Source organism: Artibeus jamaicensis, unplaced genomic scaffold (genome assembly GCF_021234435.1).
Source record: "Artibeus jamaicensis isolate MK-2021 breed Jamaican fruit bat unplaced genomic scaffold, CSHL_Jam_final contig_1832, whole genome shotgun sequence".
NCBI lineage: Eukaryota > Metazoa > Chordata > Mammalia > Chiroptera > Phyllostomidae > Artibeus > Artibeus jamaicensis.
The window spans coordinates 4,190,725-4,204,257 of record NW_026521362.1 but is presented as its reverse complement, the minus strand read 5'-3'; the positions used below and the strand labels follow the sequence as shown (position 1 = coordinate 4,204,257).

Genomic DNA, 13,533 nt, shown 5'->3' with positions numbered 1-13,533 from the left:
CCCCTCAGAAATTCTGTGAGGTTCCAGAGTTAGGCTTATGAAGGATGAAAGTATATATTTGTTTTCTTGTACCATAGCAAATTTTTCTTTTAACTCATGATACTACTAATTTTGTCTTTTATTCAGAGAGAAAACAGAGATGTATGATAATTTTCCTGTCTATCAATGACAAATCAGGTGCAAAATCAGTAATTTAAAAAATTTTGACATGCGATATTTATTCTTTTAAAAGGTTTTCTGCCTTTCCCACACAATATAGTTTATTTAGTCTAATAAGAGTTAGTTTCATGTACCCATTGTGGCAGTCTTCTAGGTCATACGTAATGACCTGGAAGGTCATTTCTCAGGAGAAAAGGAAGAGAGGGGATGAGAACTCACATTTGTTGAACAACTGTATTAATCAAGACTCTTTTAGTTGCAGCTGCCAGGATTCCTCTCAAATATATGACACACACACACACACACACACACACACACAATGACAAAAAATCCAGCATCTCTGTACATACATTATGTTACTACTAGCATCTTTTTTATTGTATCTCCAGCCAAAGTCTTGCCAATGACCTTGATTGGCCTGACTCAGATCACGTGGCCTTCCTTATCTAATTGACTGTGGCCAGGACTGAGTTACATGGTCCTCCTAGAGCTATCAGGACCAAGGACAGCAATGGTGCTTACACAGAGATTCTGATTCCAGGCAGACAAAAATCACCTGTCCACTTTAAGTCCCCATTATGTGCAAGCCTCTGTTACAGTAGCCTGAAACTACTTTGTAGAAACTATAAATGGGGGGAAAAAAGCATAACTCTTTCTCAGTCTTACATATAGATTGAATCTTGGAGCTGATACCTTTGAACTATGATGATTCCAGCAAATCTTTAAAGGGCTAATGCTTTTAAAAAACACTCATTTAGATGTTTAATAATTCCTAAAGGATTTAAATCCTAAACAACTAGATGAAGAAACAAAAAAGATACAAATACATGTATCACTTTACTTTGGGCTCTTCCTCAAAATAATGTTTTCGTGTACTGCTTCAAATAGACATTTGCATGGCTATGTATGAAGTCAACAACCCTTTAGTATAGAAATGGCAAAATAGTGTAACCTATGTAACTGCTTATTATTGCTAGACATTAAATGACTTATTGAATTTAGTTATATAAGTGTATTCAAAGTTGTGATCAGGCATTGTGTTAAGATTCCATCTATGGGTTCTGCATAGGAAACTCACTCTATTATTTATCATCAAAGCTCCTACATATTGACTATAAATTGACTTGTGTTTGTTTATCTCCTCTTCTGTGCTTTGTTTTTACTTCTAATGTTGCACTTATCCCTCAGTTATTATAACTTAGTGACCTAAATTAATTTGAGAACAAAGTATCTAAATATATAAAATGCTGTAACATTATTATTTGCTATGGATTTATGTCAACTATCAAACTTGAACTTCTGGGGGGAAGATATTTGGATTTTCTCATCTTTTCTTCCTTCTTGCTCATTAAAGCAATTGGCACATAGAGAATCAAAAAAATGCTGGTTAAATCAATAATAGCAAAACCTTTAGGGAATTTGCTGCTGAAGAAGATTTTGGGGAAATCTTTCAGTGAGTCTTTAATAATCATTCCACACATCATCTGTTTTAGAAACTTGGGTGCTTATTAACTAGATTCCTTTAAAGTGGGGTTTATACAAGTCCCTGCGCCCCCACCTCCCCCAGCCAAAGCTCTGGTGTGGCCTCCTTGTGAGTTGTTTATGTGCAGGTGGGGTGGGTTCTAACAAATGTCCAGAACTTACTGCTGTACATATGACTGAGTTAAGAAAATCTAACATTTATAAAATTTCATTAAAAATAGATAAGATCAGACATTGTAATAAAAAATTGCATGTGTGAGCTGTTTTGCATGAGTTCCCCCCACTCCTTGTTTGTTGAAGACAAAAGAAGAATAGAATTCTTTCACTCTTTGATGTAAACAATGTTTTAGAAAGCAAGTCTGCCAGGCATGATATTTTTTCAAATAAACCTACAGAAATAATTGGGTGAAATTTAAAATAAGAATCAGATATATTCCCTTTGGCACAGTAGGAAACTGATATGCTCATTACTATAAAGGAGATTTTGTATTTTTTTTAAAACAGAAAGCTCACCACTCAATAGAGGCATGATAAATGATAGTAATTTTCAATTTCCAAGCTGAGATGGTTTACATAATTTCCAGTACATAAAAATTCTCAACTACCCACAACTACCTCTTGAATTAGATATAGATATTGGTAAATAAGGCTTAAATCCCATTTTATATACTAGTCCTGTGATTTAAGAAGTGAAAATATACTGTATTTTTCAGCTCCTTAGAAGTTAAAATGGTAAAATGGTTCCATTTCCAGAGCTGATAAAAATCCTTTGAAATAAAGGCATTTTCTCTTGATTTGTCCTTCTCCTGGGAAAGCTTAAAGAAAGGTACCAATTATTCCTGACTGGTGGCAAGGGAGTTTTGAGCAATTCTCTGTTACATGTTTTCAGTCATTTGTCAGCTTATCTGTATGGTCTGCTAACACTCAGCACTAATTAACAAAACTCTAAAGAAAGTTTTTTAAAAAAGAATTACCTAAGTTCAATCAAGCTGGCATGACATTGAAAACACCTGAGAAAAATTTGGCTTTTCTAGAGACTGTTTCCAGAAAGAAAATTGCAGCAACTGGAGTTATATGCAGAATTGCAAAAATATTCAGGTTTTTTTTTCGGGCAGTCTGGCTTATCTCAGTATGTTATAGATTGAAAGGTAAAATGAATTTGATACAAAATAGGTGAAGTACACTTAACATGCTGATTTGGGTGCCTGAACTAGCACACTTTATAGGCTCAGCTTTTTATTGTGTCATCACATGCTGATTTTTTGCTTGCTTTTTATACTTTTCTTTCACTAATTTCCCCTCAGTTTTATTGAGATTGACCTGATACACATCTCTGTATGAGTTTGAGGTTAACAACATAAAGATTTGGTTCACATGTATTATGAAATTCACAAGTTTTGAACCCACTTCTTTAGTACTTGCTAAAATCACTTGGCTAAGAACTGGCTTTGCTTTACATTTTGACAGAACGATGTTTTTAAATATTTTATTTATTTAATTTGAAAGAGAGAGGAAGGTTGGGAGAAAGAAAGGGACAGAAACAAGGAAGTCAGAGAGAAACGTGGATCAGTTGCTTCTCCTCTAGGTCCTAACCTGGGACTGAACTTGCAACCCAGGCCTGGGTCCTGACTGGGAATGGAACTGGAGACCTTTTGCTTTATGGGATGACACTCAACCCACTGAGCCACACGAGTCAGGGCTTGATGGAGCAATCTTGGAGAATCCTCACACACTCTTCATCATCATCCCTAAAGGACTCTTTGATGTGTGTGTGAGTGTGTGTGTGTCAGAGAGAGAGAGAGAATTATTTATCTTCAAGTAGTATCAATGTGTAGTCTCCTTGGAGCAAGCTCTTAGTTAAAATGTGTCCCACTGAAAGGGAATTTTTGTCACTCTCATTACCAACAGCAGAATTCTAGGAGGTTATAGTGAGGCCGCCCCCTCAACTGAGTTGCCTCATTCTGACTCCATCTCTAGGATTCTCTTCTTGGTTAGGATTTACTCCTTAGCAAAGCAAACTGGGATGCCATGTTTAATTGCTTTAGTTCTTGTTCTTAGTAGTGATTCATTTTTAGTGCTGTAGTGTAGTGTGTGATATTTATAAAGGCTGATTTAAAGGTGCAATGAATAATACAGATTAAATGTTGGTGACATTCTGCTCTCTCATCTGTTAAAAAATGTTGATATATTAGGAGTAAATAATTTAGAAAGCAAGTACACTTTGGTATTTACACTTTTTGCTGTGTGTGTGTGTGTGTGTGTGTGTGTGTGTGTGTGTGTGGTGGCTCTTGGGTGGCCAGCCTGCTTCACTGGACAGAACAGCACATAGGAATGTGGGGTCTCAGCCCCAATGAATAGTGGAAACCTCATTTTCCCCAAAATGTCTTCTATGTAGAGGAGACCTGCAGGGACTATGGAGGAGTGTTGGAGGATCATGGATGTGGCATCTGTATTTATTTTTTTATTGGAGGTGTGACTAATACACAGGCCCTCTAGATAAAGCTAATTTTTTCTTATAAGAAAAGTGTTTAAGGATAATTAGAATGTTTCAAATCAAAATCTCCTATGTAATTTCTACATTTTGGGGAATGTTTTTCCAGTTAAATAACTACAGCATCTTGTTAAACATCATCTGAACTTCTTTGTAGAATAATTTGGCATGCATTTTGATTTGGGGGAGAGTATATGATGTGTATCGTGAAACTTTCCATTGTGCTTTCTGTAACAACTTTGAGGACATTATACTTGGACTTCTGAAAAGATGATATAATTTGTATTATGCCTACCATAAAGAATGTGACAAATTGTGCTTTCTTTTTTTTTTGAACTGACCCCTGTGATTCCGAATTTGTGGCCCATCTATAAAGAAAGGGGGCCCAATGAGAGGTGTTTATATGGTGACTCGTTCCAGTTTTATTTTTATTTTATTTTTTACTTATTCAAGAGTGGGCAAAAGTAGGTTTACAGTTGTGAGAACACAAAACACAGTTTATTCTTGTACTCTCATTAATTATTGTATTATTTTCCATACAAACAACTATACAGCAATTCTAGCCCACCCCTGTATTTATCCTTTGTCCTAAAATGCCACCATTTATTTTAATTCAATAATGTTAATTTTTTTAAACTTTTTTTATTGATTATGCGATTACGTTTGCTCTATTCCCCCCCTCCATTCCCCTCCACCCTGCATACCCCTCCCCCACCATTTCCCCCTTTAGTTCATGAACACGTGTCTCAAATTCTTTAGATTCTGTATTTCCCCTGCTATTCTTACCCTCCGCCTATCTATTTTCTATCTACTGTCTATGCTACTTATTTTCTGTACCTTCTCCCCCCTTCCCCTCCTCCCACTCCCCTGTTGCTAACCCTCCCTGAGATCTTCATTTCTATGGTTCTGCTCCTGATCTAGCTATCCTCTTAGTTTGCTTTTGTTTTAGGTGTGGTTCTTAATAACTGTGAGTTTGCTGTCCTTTCACTGTTCATCTTTTTTATCTTCTTTTTCTTAGGTAAGTCCCTTTAACATTTCATATAATAAGGGCTTGGTGATGATGAACTCCTTGAATTTGGTCTTATCTGAGAAGCACTTTATCTGTCCTTCCATTCTAAATGAAAACTTTGCTGGGTAGAGCAATCTTGGTTGTAGATCTTTGGTTTTCATGACTTGGAATACCTCTTTCCAGCCCCTTCTTGCCTGTAAGGTCTCTTTTGAGAAATCAGCTGACAGTCTGATGGGAACTCCTTTGTAGGTGACTGTCCCCTTAGCTCTTGCTGCTTCTAGGATTCTCTCCTTCATTTTAATCTTGGCTAATGTAATGATGATGTGCCTTGGTGTGTTCCTTCTTGGGTCCAACTTCTTTGGGACTCTCTGAGCTTCCTGGATTTCCTGGAAGTCTATTTCCTTTGCCAGATTGGGGAAATTCTCCTTTATTATTTGTTCAAATAAGTTTTCTACTGGTGGCTGTGCCTTTCCCCCTTCTGGTACCCCTATAATTCGGATGTTGGACCGTTTAAAGATGTCCTGGAGGTTCCTAAGCTTCTCTTCATTTTTCTGAATTCTTATTTCTTCATTCTTTTCTGTTTGATCATTTTTTTCTTCCTTCTGGTCCACTCCCTTGGTTTGAGTCCCAATTTTCTTTCCATTACTATTGGTTTCCTGTGTATTTCCCTTCATTTCAATTAGTTTAGCTTCCATATGTTTCTCTAATTTGTGACTAAAATCAACCAGTTCTGTAAGGATCCTGATAACCAGTGTTTTGAACTGTGCATCTGAGAGACTGGCTATTTCTTCATCGCTTAGATCTATCGGTTCTGGGGCTCTGAGTTGTCCTAGAGCCATTTTTGGTCTATTCGTGCTGTTAAGTAAGCTGAGCGAAGCCTTAGTTGTTTACCAGGACGGGGAGACCCAGGTCGCTGGTTTGTGACGCTGTGTGTGGGGGCGTGGTCAGAGTGGGAGCAATGGCGGTCCTCTCCGCTAGCCCAGCCCGCCTCTGTCACACCACACGCCTCAGGCTTGTTTATCCGATCGGAATTGTGCGAGCCTGCTGCCCCGCGCAGGCTTCCCTTCTCACTGGTTTCTCTGCGCACAGGTGCGTGACCGACCGCAGACAGCCCTCCGCGCCTCTTCCCTGTGCGCTCCCGTAGCCAGCTCGCTCTCGATCAGCGCTTTCGGCTGCTCTCGCGCTCACCGCGCACCACCCGGGAATTTTTTCTTGCTAACCTGTTCCGCTGCTGGCTTCCCTCCTCATACCGGTCCAGCTGAGTATCTAGTTGTCCTTTGGACTCCGTATTGTCGATTTTCCGTGTGGCTTGGTTGTGACTGCTGTTAAAAATAGTTGTTCTTAGATTTGGTTGTGCACAGAGGCAAGGTGGTTCCTCCACCTACGTCTCCATCTTGGCCGCCCAATAATGTTAATTTAATATGTTTCTGAAAGCCTCCTTAAATCATTTTTAGGAAAAGGTGTTTCTAGAAAATGTCAATTTTGAAGGCTATTTTTATCCTTACTACTCACTAGCAATTTCTCTCTGTTATTTAAAGTTCTGTTTGTTAAGAGGATAACACAGAGCCACTCAAGTAAGAGAATCAACTTTGTGCTGGGTGAAAAGAAGGAGAAAGATTTAATGATGGGGTAGAAATGCCCAATTTCTCTTCCTTCTGTTCTCTTGTAAATGCCCCAGGTTTGACAAGCAGATTCATTCCTGTGGGAAGGCAGAGGTTCTGTGAGTGCAGAGAAGGGGAGAGGCAGACAGCACTGGAGGTGGAATAAAGAGTAATGATTAAAAAGGGGAGTCAGAGAGAGGAGAGTGAAGGGTGCAGAGGACCAAGACTATGATGCTACTTGTGGTACTAGAGAATATGTCCAGATGCCACTCTGACAGCTGCTTTAGGCACAATCGGATAGTAATCAACGGGTGATGGATTAATAACCCCACATTTTCTCTGTTTTCTTTACTATCCACATGATTGCTGAAATTAAACTGAAACGATTCAGTAAGGAAACTCTGGTAAACCCAATTTTGTTGTTTAGTGATATCCAAATTTCAAAAAACACTGAAGCTTTCATTTCCAAATGAAAATACATTTTATATTTTCAGGATAATTTGTAATAACAGCTTTGGAAGGTACTTTTGCATTCCCTTGTCGTTATTCCATGTAATATTTGCCTATTCGGAGTGGGAAGGTGTACTGTAAGGCATGTCTTTCTTCATGCTGTTAGGCTATAAATCCTTTGTTTTAGGCTGGAATTCTTTCATTTTTTTTATTGCCATAATCACTACTAGGTATTGTTGTCCTACATGCTTATACCCAAATGGGACATAGAAGGGAGACATCAAAAATAACTTTCACACTTTCTTAAATTGATTCTACAAAAACATAACTATATAAAAAAGGAATTTTATGAAGATAAACTACTACTCATGTTGATCCATAACATTAAGATCAATTTTTAGCCAATGCAAATAATCAGCATCTGCACTTGGGAGGGAAATATTATTTTAAATTTTAAAATCAGCATTTAATTTAACTGTAATATGATGTCTGGTCTAACAAGCACTTAAAGCCTCCACAGTGCCTCTGCTTGGAATAACCACCAGGAACAGCGTGCCGGATTCTCCTCTGCCCTTGCTGTCTGTGGCTATGGGCCTCAGAACTTACCATGAAACCGGCTACCTCAGGCCCAGGAAGTTTTCATAAACTGTTACCTGAGATTGCTCTCATTTATTGTCATTCCTGCTTAGGGAGGGTTTCCCATTGTTCGAGTTCGTGGGCTTCTCTCAGTTGCACCAAAAAGAAAACTCCTGTCATATTTTGCAGATTTAAAGCTGAGGTGAAATTTTTCAGGGAAATACAAATAGTCATTGTGCCCTAAGTTGAGTGGCAGCGGCAGCAACAGGCTAAGGACATGGGCTCTGAGTGGCTGGTTTCGTTCAGATACTAGCTTTGCTTCTTCTGAGGTCTTTTATAGGCTTCACTTCCCCTATATGTTAGTGGGAATATAATACTACCAACCTCAAAGGATTTTTCAGGAGTTCAGACGTGTCAGTTGCTACAGTGGTGCCTGCTGGCTGGTGAGTGTTACATGTATATGTCTTGTTTTATCTTTATGTTTAAAATATTTCATTTTAAAATCCTGTAAATAAACTTAATGACATCTTTTATAGTAAAGGTGACCTTGTCATAAAATTAAGTCTATGAGACCATATTTATGTTATCTTTTATCATTAAAGTCAAAACCGTCATTGTTTTCTTAAAAAAAAAAGACACATATAGCCCTGGCTGGTGTGGCTCAATAGTTTGAGCACCGGCCTGTGGACCAGAGGGTTGGCAGTTCAGTTCCCAGTCAGGGCACATGCCTGGGTTGCAGGCCAGATCCCTAGTAGGGGCATGTGAGAGGCAACCACACGGTGAGGTTTCTCCTCATCTCTTTCTTCCTCCCTGCCCCCTGTCTAAAAATAAATAAATAGATAAGTCTTTAAAAAAGACATGTATATTCACATTCATATTACAAAAAATGATTTAGCTAGATTATTTTTAATATACGCTTTTAGGAATCTAGGAATTACATTGTGGGGTTTTCCCCAGCTTTACTGAGGTATAATTGAAAAGTAAAATTGTAACATATTTAAAGTGTAAATCTTTTTTTTAAAAAATATTTTATTTATTTATTTTTCGAGAGAGGGGAAGGGAAGGAGAAAGAGTGGGAGAGAAATATCAATGTATGGTTGCTTCTCATGTGTCCTCTGCTGGGAACTGGCCTGCAACCCAGGCATGTGCCCTGACTGGGAATCGAACCGCGATACTCTGGTTTGCAGGCCCGCGCTCAATCCACTGAGCTACACCAGCCAGGTAAAGTGTAAATCTTGATGTATGAGATGATTTGATGGAAGAGTAAAATTGTAAGATATTTAAAGTGTAGATCTTGATGTATGAGATGATTTGATGGAAGAATTCCCCCCCCCTTAGTTAATTATCACATCCATCACCTCAAATGTTTATTGTACATGTAATTTTTATGGAAGGATATGATATTTAGGGGCTATTTATCCATCCTGTTTCCTCATAAAGTTCTGAATCTGAGTTTTAAATCTGAAATCCTTGCTATAGCCTTTTAAGAAATTAACCGGGAATCACTATTTAAAAATTAAATCTCCCAACCTCAAATGAATCATTTCATTTTTTTAGTAGTGAAATTTTGGAAATAATACTTTGACTACAGTCAAACATTTGTTTCAGGATTCTAATATCTCTTATAGTTTTGAGCTGGGGTGGCAAAGTATCGCCCATCATTTTAACCCACCTGTCATCCGTATTTATAGATAGAAGTTCTGTTGGAACAGGGCCACATTCATTCACTCACCTATTGTCTATAGCAGAGTCAAGTCACTGTGACAGAGGCTGTTTTTCCTGCAAAGCCTGCAATACTGATGGCCTGGAGTATAAGAATGACCACCTTTTCCAAAAGAAATCTATTATGTACACTGCTTGATTTTTGCACATCTGCTTATCACATATTGTTTATTTAATATTTTGATTAAATAGATTCATTACTTTCTAAAGTTATTATATAAAGAACTTTATATTATTTAAATAAAAACAGTAGTAAAACAATAGAAATAGAAGATACTTATGAAAGCAAATATGCTTAAAAATTAATTTGTTATTAAATCTTAGTTGAATGCTATTTCCTGTCAACCTAAAAACGACTCTCTTAGGTAATGAAGGTTTTCAATTGTTGGAAAGATTTAGGCATTATTAACACCAAAATGGAAACCTTAATCTTTTAAGGTTTTAATCAGAAGGATTCAGTTACAATGGAAAAAGGCATACTTTTCTCTTTCAAGTGATCCATGCCACTTGCTGCATTTGTGAGTGGCTGCTGCAATAGCTGTGGGTGTTGCCCTGACCCGGTGTGTTCGCAGTGATACACATCGTATGACTTGAGAAACCTGGATGAACAACAATGGCAATGACACTAGCTAAGGTGTACTTAGACCTTCCTCTTTACTTGGCACTCTTCCATGGGCTCTTTAAGTATAAACTTAAAACAAGCCTTGAACTAGGTTCTGCTGTCTTTTCCATCCTGCAGATATGATGATGAGGCAGGGGTTGAGGGCTAGGAATGCAGACGTGGCAACCAATTGTGCTTCTAGAAACCTTGAGGTCAATTGTGTTTTTACCTTTTTCTCTGTATTATAGATATTTTAATAGGAATTTGGGAGAATGTTTTGCTAGAAACTACTATTTTATTAGGCAAACACTATTTTATATATTTTTCTAAAATTGTAGTATCTCCTTTTTAGTTTAAGATCACTGAGAATGGGCATTGAGGAAAAAAACTAATGATGATAAGATGCCTTTTTTCCTGCTATATCAGTAAAATACTTCTAAGATTTTCAAAGGTCCAATTCTATAAAAATACAATAAAATTCTTGAGATTATATATTACATTTAGAAATTTGTGGTGGCAATGTAATTTGGTAGAGTTGTTTTGAAAAATTAAGCTTAAAATATATATTTAGGGGGCATAATAAAGTTTATTTCCTTAGATCCAAAATTCAAGTTTAGGGAATCTATTGTGAGGAAGTAATATTTGTAATATTAACAAAAAAGATAATTTGGAAACAAACAAGAACCAATACAACCTTTGGAATCAAATAGACTCCAGAGTGTGAGTCTACTGCCTGGTGGTGCCCAGTGAGATGGTGACGGGCTTCAGGATGCGCTACCTTAAAACACAGCACCTGGAATATTTTAAGCTAAAGGAGTCTGAGAAAACAGCGGAAGCAGGAAGGTCACTCTGACCTTTCCATTCCTCAGTCCTTCTCCCCTGAAAACAGACCTGAAGCCTCCTGGAGGACAGAAGCATCCTTATCTCAAAGACCAGGGGACACAAAGAAGAATCCTAACAAACAGGCCTTGCTATTTCCCCAGTTTACTACCCTGACCTTTTGATCCGTAATCTATCACATTCTGCTATGACTGCCTGTTCTTCTTTAAATCTAGCATAAAACACTCAGATTTAACTGTTTCTCCTGGTCTTTGTTTCCTTATGAAGCTCCCCTTGCCATGTAGAACAATTAAATAAATTTGTGTACTTCTCTCCTGTTCATCTGTCTTGGTCAGTTTACATTTCAGATCCAGTGAGGAACTGTAAGAGGGTCCAGGGAAACACCCCCATAAACAATGGCAACAGACTGAAGATATAATTAATATAGCATTTGAACCAAAGAACAGAGGAAAGGATTTTCACTTAGAGGGGGCTAATTTTATAGTCAAGTGAGAGTTCCCAATTCAGTTTGGGCTTTTGAGTTTTCAGTGGTACCGAATTTGGTTAAAATTGTGGCCATGTATGGCAGAAAGAGTCAGGCTACATTTGATTCCTGCCTCTTGATAGTTTTAGGTTTCTTAACCTTTCTGGGTCTCAGTTTTTAATCATTAAGCACAGATAAAAATGCCTATTGTGTCATAAGTACTAGATAAGACAAGGTGTCTGAAGGCTCTTAAGAACATAGTTCTTTCAAGTAATGTTAACAATTTTCCTTCTATTGGCTTTCTTTAGCATGTAGTGGAGTAGGAAGACCAACCAACTGGGAATGAATAATCCAAGTGGGAGTGGTTGCTTTGCCTCAGGTGTGATAATATATCACTTGATGATGTATTAGTTAGGTGCACTTTGTGACTTTTTTGCCACAAATTATTAAATATGATTTAGATTTCAAGTTAAGCGTCAAATAATCTTTAATCATATGCAAATGCCAAGTAACTCAATAATCACAGAGGAGCTAAATTACCAGAAAGTGAAACCAGCTTCCAACATGTACTAGCTTTGTGAACTTGAGCAAGTTAAGCTTTCTATACTTTAGTTTTCTCACATGTAAAATGAGGATAAGAGCCCATCATTTAGAAGGCTAGGAAAATTTATATTTTAATTTTTTAGATTTATAACACTTCCTGAAGCATATAAGCACTCTATATGTATTCCTAAATAAAATTGTTGTACATTTCTGAAAAATGCTAATGAAGCAATAATTTCAACTCTTCTTGAAATTCTTAGTAAACATTATTCTATCATTATGCCACAAATCCTTCATCTATGAGCTCTTAAATGATGAGAAGGGCTAGCTTCCCTTTTTCTGCTATAAAAACATTTAGTTCTTGGTCTTTATGAAGTGCACAATGTTACTTGTTGTCAGGGTAACAGGATCCAAGAAGGTTTTGTAAAATGAGAAAGGGAATCATTAAAAAAAAAAGCACCAGAAAATATTTTAGGAAGGATACAGCTTAATAAACTGCTATTGAAACAAAAGTGTCTAAATCTCACTGAAGGCAGAGAATCGGTTGCTCTGCAGATTCAGTCACCTTATTGAGGTAGAATATATTTTCAAAAAAGAGTTTGGCATTTAATATCTTCACAATTATAGGGCATAACTTTTGAGAATGAGAATGTAAGAAGCTAGTAAAGATTTTTTCCCTTGAAAAAAAGACATACAATAGCAGATTTTACTGAGATATGATTGGGGAAAAGTGATATGTAAAGGGATTTGACAGAATAAGCCTTAACAATATGAAGGGCATATCAATATAACCCTTTCAACTAGCATTTCTATCCAAATTCTGGAACCATCTCACTGACATGCTAAGCCAAAAGTTAATAATAATAAATGTAGGAAAATCTTATTTGGGAACACATAACCTTATTTATGCATCGTTTAATTTAAATTGTTTCAAAGAATTTGTGCTATATTGGCTTTCTATCATACAGCCATTAGTTATCAGAACACAAATACGTTTTTTCTCTTTTTGGCATGCCAAGCGAAAAAAATGTGTATGAGAAAAACAAGCAAGGTGCATGACATGTTTTACAGCTTTATCGCTAATTGTGTTTTGATCGTAATTTAAAAAGTGCTGTTTAGTTCATCTAATGACTATATGTTACAAACAAAAAAATGTTGAAGAACCTAATTGTGTGTGGGGCATCAGGATCTTGATTACAAGTAGCAAAAATTGATTCAATTTTTTATTAGTAATGAAAAAGTCAGCTCTGCTCGACATCAGCATTGGATACCATGCTGTAAGCGGATGCTACTACAAATGATTCTAGCCATTCCCTTTTCCTTGTATCACTCAACCCAGAATCAAGTTCCTAGGCAAAGAGCCAACTGTCTGAGCCTGGGTCACATGCTTGTGTCCTGGCTGCAGGTATGTGGCTGAAGTATCTGCTTCCTCTTAGATGCCTTAGTGGGTACATGGGAAGAGATTACAAGTCTCTTCCCAAGTCTCACACAGTGGGGTCTCCCCTAAGTTATAAAGGAAGTTTAGGTACTGGGTAGAAATAACAACAAATACCTTAGAGTATAATTCTAAAAAACTGGAAAAAAGTAAAAGAATAA

The 13,533-nt window shown here is 37.2% G+C and overlaps 1 pseudogene; it reads right to left on the bottom strand.

The window, feature by feature from the left end:
* LOC119047900 (CUB domain-containing protein 1-like) overlaps positions 1-13,533 on the bottom strand; it is a 137,876-nt pseudogene that overhangs the window by 72,221 nt on the left and 52,122 nt on the right.